The sequence below is a fragment of the Octopus bimaculoides genome, chromosome 2, assembly GCF_001194135.2.
Source record: "Octopus bimaculoides isolate UCB-OBI-ISO-001 chromosome 2, ASM119413v2, whole genome shotgun sequence".
Lineage (NCBI taxonomy): Eukaryota > Metazoa > Mollusca > Cephalopoda > Octopoda > Octopodidae > Octopus > Octopus bimaculoides.
Genome location: NC_068982.1, coordinates 61068782 through 61076322, shown reverse-complemented (window position 1 = coordinate 61076322; position 7541 = coordinate 61068782). Strand labels below are relative to the sequence as shown.

At 32.0% G+C, this 7541-nt stretch overlaps 1 protein-coding gene across 1 annotated transcript in view; it reads left to right on the top strand.

Annotated features, from left to right (window-relative positions):
- LOC106869440 (probable 28S ribosomal protein S16, mitochondrial) overlaps positions 1–7541 on the top strand; it is a 457459-nt gene that overhangs the window by 426293 nt on the left and 23625 nt on the right. The window lies entirely within an intron of this gene.

Below are 7541 nucleotides of genomic sequence, written 5' to 3'. Positions count from 1 at the left end.
TCTCACAAAACACATTCTATTAGATTTGATAGATGGAAACTGAAACAAGCCCATCAAATATATATATATATATATATATATATATATATATATAGAGAGAGAGAGAGAGAGCCATACAAGCCTTGTACAGGGATGCTACCAGTAAGGTGAGGGTGGGCAACAAGCACAGAAAAGAATTCAGGGTACAAGTAGGAGTTCATCAAGGATCAGTGTTCAGCCTCTTCTTGTTCATCATAGTCCTCCAAGCAATAACATGAAATTCAAGACAGGCTGCCCTTGAGAGCAACAATGTGAGTTTGGGTTTGATACCATTATGTGGAACATTGAGAAAATGTCTTCTATCACAGCTTCAGGTTAACCAAAGCTGTGTAGAAGCTCCTCAGAGTGGATGTTCAGTTCTAAGGTGGTTGGCTTGATCCACCACTCACTTCAATACCACCATCTGGCTCTTAGATGCCTTTAGTGCTGGTCTCTCATTAGCCTTGAAAGCCTTTAAAAGGATCAGAAGCACTGTTTTGTTTTGTTATTTTTTCACTTAACTTAAACAATTTAATTTAAAACAACGACTATGTAAATATAAATGAGATAAGCATATTTTTTACCATCTAACAGCAATATATAATAGCTCTCTTAGTGTTTCATACAGTTTCTTTTTTAGTGTTCATTCTGTCTACACATTATATTGCTTTAATATAATTTTTTGTTTTGTTTTGTTTCTTTTTGTTTTTATGTAGCTTGATTTTCCTGCACACCTTTATTAATTTCATAATTTAATATCCAGTCTGCTTATTTTGTTCATTTATAAAATTGTAATATTTATATAATGATAATATCTTCTTCTCATGTGATGTTAAATAACATGTTGCAGCCACTCATTAGTTTTACATTCTAAATTTCTTTGTCTTTAATCACACCAATCTGAATAGATGTTTTAATATCTTTCATGTATTTACCACCACTGCCACCTTTTTGTCTCCTTCTTATTATGTAGGTGACCAAACAAACAAATATGAGTGATGCATAATATTTATTGCCAAATAACTGAAATTCCTTGTCTCTTTCAATAATCATTGAAATATGTTGACCAGAAGTTAATATTTCTCTGAATAAAATTTAAGAAACCATAATTTTATGTCCTCTTAACCCTATTGATACCAACCCACCTGAAATCACCTCTGGCTCTGAAGTACAAATGTCTTGTTTTCAAAAGTTTTGAATTAAAATCTTCCACCAAACCTTAGTCACAATTTATGTTCCTAACACTAGCTTCATTATAACTAAGCTATTTTACTAAATTATTTGTTATATTTAAAATTAATTGAAAGAAACACAGAGCATCTCAACAGAAATATGGTAACAAAATGGTTAAACTGTCAGTTTTGTAATATATATGGTGTGAATTGGCAGAATCATTAGCATGCCAGGCAAAATGCTTAGTGGCATTTCGTCCATCTTTATGTTCTGAGTTCAAATGCCACCATGGTCAACTTTGCCTTTCATCCTTTTGGGGGTCAATGAAATAAAGACCAGTTGAGGACTGGGGTTGATGTAATCATCTGACACCCTCTTCTGAACTTCCTTGCCTTGTGCCAAAATTTGAAACCAATATTTTGTAATATAAAAGATTTCTCCAACACATCATCATTCCATTAAGTTTCCAGCCAAGAGATTACACTGAGTCACCTAGATTCACCTCAAACTCTATAAAATTGGTGTCCAAAAGAAAAAAGGAAAGTTTTTGAAGTTTCTGAAAATTGTTGTTAAAATTTTAGTTAGACTCCAGTAATACCTTGTTTAGCACTGATTCAGTATTGTGCTTTTTTTCTTTTTTTTTTCATTCTTTTTTCTTATTTCATTTTTGGAGACAATATATCTTCAGTAGAATATAATTATAACTAGCAGGCCTTGTGAAAATTGTACATCCTATGAATTTTCTTTCTTTTATTTTGATGTATGAATTTATACATTTTGTTTTGTCTTGTTGAAGATTTTTATAATAATATGTTAAACAACAGATTAAGGTTATTGAAGAAAAAAAGCATGTTAATTCTGATGCTCTATCATTCATGTTTTTCATCATATCTGATTCTTTTCTTAAAGCTCTTCCTGATATTCTGCCTGCTGTTCTTTGTTCATGTTATTTTGTCAAACTTCTCTCTCTGTGTTATTGTCACATGGAATGAGCTAGCTGTTTGCTGTCCTTATTCTCTTTGCATATCTGTTGACTTTCTCTTTGATATCATAGGCATCCTGCATGCTCATGCTCAGTCATGTTGGCTCTTCTTATCTGTTGGTTGTGTCTTAAACTTTCTCTTACTTCCTGTTTTTCTTCATCTTTCATCCTTCACTTGTTGATTCATGTGTTCAAGTTCATTCCACAGTGAAGATTGTTTAAATGTGAAGTGAGTTAAAAAAATTTGTAGTGACAGTTGATGTTGGTTTGTTTACGTATTGATAACTTAGCAATTCAGCAATAAACAAGAAAAATTACCAAATTTTAAAAATAAGTACCGGGATTGAGTTGTTTGACTAAACACTTCATGGCAGTGCCCCGGCATGGCCACAATCCAATGACTGAAACAGGTTAAAAAAGATAAAAGAAAAATAGTAAATAAATAACAAGAAACTGGAATACCTTCCTTACTGTCCTACTGTCTGCTGCTCCATGAAAGTAAAATTGAAGGTAAAAGTGTTTTGCTAGAAAATTAAATTATGAAAGAACATAGAAACTATCATATATATTCATGCATATTGTGGCATACACTCAGTAGAAACAGCCTGCAACTAGAATAGCTGAAGGTTTGTTTAAGGTGCTGAAAAAAAGCATCATACTGGATGTAAAATTCCAGGTGTTAAAACAACGGGAATCTGGAAAATGTCATGTGTTTTGAAGGTAAGCCATGAGAAGGATCAGAACCATCGTGAAAAATTTGTTCAAAATAAAAGCTTCTGCCACAACGACCTTACCATTATCATTAAAGAATGTAACTTATTCCATGAGTAAGTGTATGGTAGAAAATTATACATACTTGTTATATGGTTGATGATGGACACCATTAAGCTAATTTATCATAATGGAATAAGCAAGGAGCATTTTTAGACTCTTACAAGATGATGAATCCAAAGCATTCACTGCTAATAGAGGTTGGTTTGATAGATTCAAATGGTAGCATAACCTGTACACCATCCATATCTCTGGTGAAGCTGCAAGTACAGACAACCAGTTAACCAAAGAGTGTTCCAGGTTCTTAAGAGTATCACTGAGCATGATTACACTCTTCAACTTGTATTCAATGCAGATGAAATGGGTTTTACTGAAAAAGAATGCTATCCATCACTTTCATCTCCCAGGAGAAATAAAGGGAGAGAAGAAGAAAAGGTTCTGGGCTTGAGACCAGGAAAAACAACTTAATACTTTTATATGGTGGTAACACTTCAGATTTCAAGCTTGTTTATTATTTAGAAGCATCACAACCAATGAAAGAATATCAAAAACATATATCTGCCTGTGATTTAGAAATTAAACAAAGAAGTTTGAAGTATAATAGAAATTTTTATATAAGGTTTGTACCCAGCAGTGAAAAGTTTTATGAGAAATATGACCTTGAACCTAAAGCAGATCTGCATTCCTGTTAAAGTGGTTACCTACTATCAAACACCACTTCTTGTTTCCAATCAGTGAATCAGGGTATAAGTTCTAATATCAAAGCCTGCTACCATTGTTGCATTTTCAAACAAGTATTAGGAACTTTTGGATAAATAGGATAAACAATCTATCAGGAACTTTTGGAAAACCCCATATCATGAAGGCCAGAGAGAATAGCAGAGCAATCTAGGATGAAGTTATCAAAAGTGACATGAAAAGAATCTGTAATATGTCGAGAGCCATGAAATGATTTCTCAGAATTTTATGAAGGAAAATTTTTAATGATAACTGGAGGGAGGATGCAAAATGCTAATGAAGGGAGAATGCAAAAGTCCAAAACTGAAGATTTTGTGGAGTTAATGGCAAGAGTTTAGCTATGGCAGAGCCTCAGTAGTTAGAACAACAACACATCTAAAGTAAACCCAAAAGATCTTATTGTAGAGTCGGTAACACCAGAAAAAATTCTTATATCTGAATTCCTCAATAACAGCATCACAAAGATTACAGAAATTGTGAACCAGCTCACTGAGAATGACCCAAGGCAGAGAGATGCGTTCTGGACATGTGATCGTGTTAATGTGAACTGCTTCAGGAGAAAACATAGATGGCATTAGATGCATTCTTTGAAAAGTATCCTATGTGCAAGAAAGAGCTACAGCCTGGACCCTCATTCCAAATATAGCATCTCCTATTTTGCAATGCAGCTTTTCAACTGATTTAATGGTTTCTAAACTTATGCACTTGTAATTAAATTTATTTATTTAAACAATTTTAATTTTATAGTAACATTAGACCTTAATTAAACTTGTTTTCTAATTTCATCATAACTTTGTATTACAACATGTTACATCACATTGTGCAAGGTTACCTTAGGTTATTAAGCTATTGATGTTTATCACCTTAATTTGTGTTTCTGTCTCTGTTAAAAATAGCCTCTCAAGCTCATGTATCTATATATATGTGCTGTGTTATAATGACTCCCTATTGTACTATTTTGTTTAATGCTGCATTTTGTGGAATGTGTCTGAGCACTAAGTGAAATATTAAAGTTTTACATCATCAAATTGGTTATAGTAGTAAAAGTTTAATATTTTTAATACTTCACCTGAATTATGTATTGAGTAAAGTTTAGTTAAAAATACTTGAACTTTATTTCCATCATTCTGTAATTTATATACCTTGCATAAGCATGAAGAAAAGAATAGCATTGCTAACTTTTTTATAATTAGAAGTTTCTATCAATTGCTGCTAGGGGTTGTTGTGTTTATGTCTTTTCCATGATTATTTGCAATGCAAAAGAACTGAAATTACAACTCAAAAATCAAAATAGGATGATAGATTTAATTTGCTAAGAGCTTGCCTTCTACTCTACAGAATTCAGTGAAACATCATTTACACAGTTAAAAAAATAAAGAGAACCAATTTTTGGTATAACCATTATGAAGATTCTGACTAGCTTCCATTAGATATCTTCTTAATAACAATATCTAAACCAGAACTCTCATAATTTTCTGCCACTGGAGGCATTATTGGTATTTGGCGTCATCACAGAACCATTAATATAAACATAAAAAATACACATCCTTAAACACAAAAAGGGCAAGTTTCCTGGAAGTTTCTAGAACCATGAGAAATATCTTTTTGGCAAATTTCCTAAGTTTTTCAAGAATTTTACTATAATTTTATTTTCTTGTGAAAGAATGCTTAAACTGTTCTAAAAAAAAAAGAAAGAAAAATGAAAACTGGATATATGTCATTTTTACCTATATACAACCCTTTACATTTGCCAAAAGAGAAAAAAAGAAAACTGTGAAAACAATATACCCTTAAAGATTTTTGTCTGTAAGTTGCCAAGTTCTCTTAAGCAATCCAAAATAACTGGGAGAGTTGAAAGCATTCCGGAAAGGATTCAGTATGAATCAGGAAGTTTTAATTTATAGAGTGTGACATATTTCCTGTTGTTGGGCTCTGACTTGCTGTACAAGATGATGATAATACCATTCTTTACTTTTATATAATCTCTCTTTGAACACCTTTTGAGTCCACCTTGTGAGTTTCAGCTAATTTGAAGAATAGTGAAGAGCTTTGAAATAGAAAGAAGTTTGAACGAAAAGCAAACATTGAGATTGATCAGATTAAGCTAAAAATTCATGCTACATATATGTATGTGTGCATGGAATGTATACTTTAATGCTAAATTCACTAAGAATTAAGGGTAATTTCTTTAACAATAGAAGGTTGATACATTGATTACAAATGAACAAACATAACTGTAATTTATACTATCCCAAAAGATCTATTTAAATTCATTGGATTCACTAAGAAAATTAAAGTGGCTGGAGAAAAAAAAAACATTCAGTTTTATTGAAGTCTGTTCATATCTAGATACACATCAACATAGTAATGAATTTGTCATAGAATTTATCTAAATTTTTCTACAGATTTAAGGCGTAAGAAAATCAATACAACTAAGTCATCAAATGTATTTAATTTAATCATGCCAACATGGAACATGGATGTTAAAAGACTATGATGATATGCTTACCTAAGGTTAGGAAGTGCCTAGTTAGTTTTTTCTTGAACTATTACTGTGATAAGCGTTGTAGCTAGGCAGATCTGTCTAACCCATACATAAAGCTCAGGTATTAAACCTATTGGTGAATATGAAGGAGTTAAGCCTCAACTACTTAATCAGATGGAGCCAAGTTCTCTGCTACTTCAATCAGTTGCCATTTATGATTATGTGAAACTGATACATATATATTTCTTCCTTCCATCATATCAACTTAATGATAGTATTATATGAAATACCATATCAGATCTTAGTTTTCAGTGGTAACAGTTTGCTTACTTAAGAAGATGCTTCTGCAGTTTCTTTTTGTCTCTGTTAAAAAATATGAGTAAATGTGTGTGTGTGTGTGTGTGTGTGTGTGTGTGTGTGTAGTATGTATGTCAAGCAATGATAGAATGAACACACTGATACAATGATAATATTCTTTTACAAGAACCAGCTAAATTGTGAGTGGTGTACAGTTTGTTATTACTTGTATAAGCAATCAGAGGAGTTGAGTTCACAATGACTGTGATTGAAGCTTATTGGAAGAGATAGATGTTGTAAGACAAAACTCCCTTTATTGGAACTAATCCAGTCCAATCTGAATTAGGATTGCAAAATTCTTCCCATCCGTACAATGAGTGAAACAATTGATGGTGGCATATGATAGCATCTTATAAACAGTAGAAAGAAGAAATTGTAGATGGATAAGCTTAATATTCATGTGAGGCCAGCTAAAGTAAGGCAAATGTATCTTGTGTTAATGGTTGAATTGGGAAGCTGGCTGGAATTGTTTCAAAAGAACCTAACATGAAATTATGATTTATTAACGAAAAATATCTTTTCGTTCTATCAAGTTCTCAAATGTAAGAGTTGATTCTTTCAAATTGCTATTAGTCTAAGTGTCAGTCTACTGCTGAATTACAGTCTATTTTCATAGTTGCTCTTTATGTAGACACCTGAAACCCATTCACATAGCTAATATCTGCACAAAAGCATACAAGGATATGATACATTTCCTGTACACCCACTTTCTTTCCATCTTGCTTTGATTTTATGTATGTATGCATTCGTGTAAATATGTATACAATGGTTTTGTGTATAGAAATATACATGTACATACACAGTTGATTTAGAGATGTCTTTTAGCTCAAATTAATAAAGATTTGCAATTTCCTTTTCAACTTAAAATATGTGAAGAAAATAAATTCATACAGTAATTAAGGGAAATATTTTGTATGTAACTAAAATCTGTCTGGTTTAGTACAAAAACACAATATTTTTTTCCTGGTAAGTTTCATTGTAAACCAAGCTGAGCCTGTTTTTTTTTTTTTTTTTTTT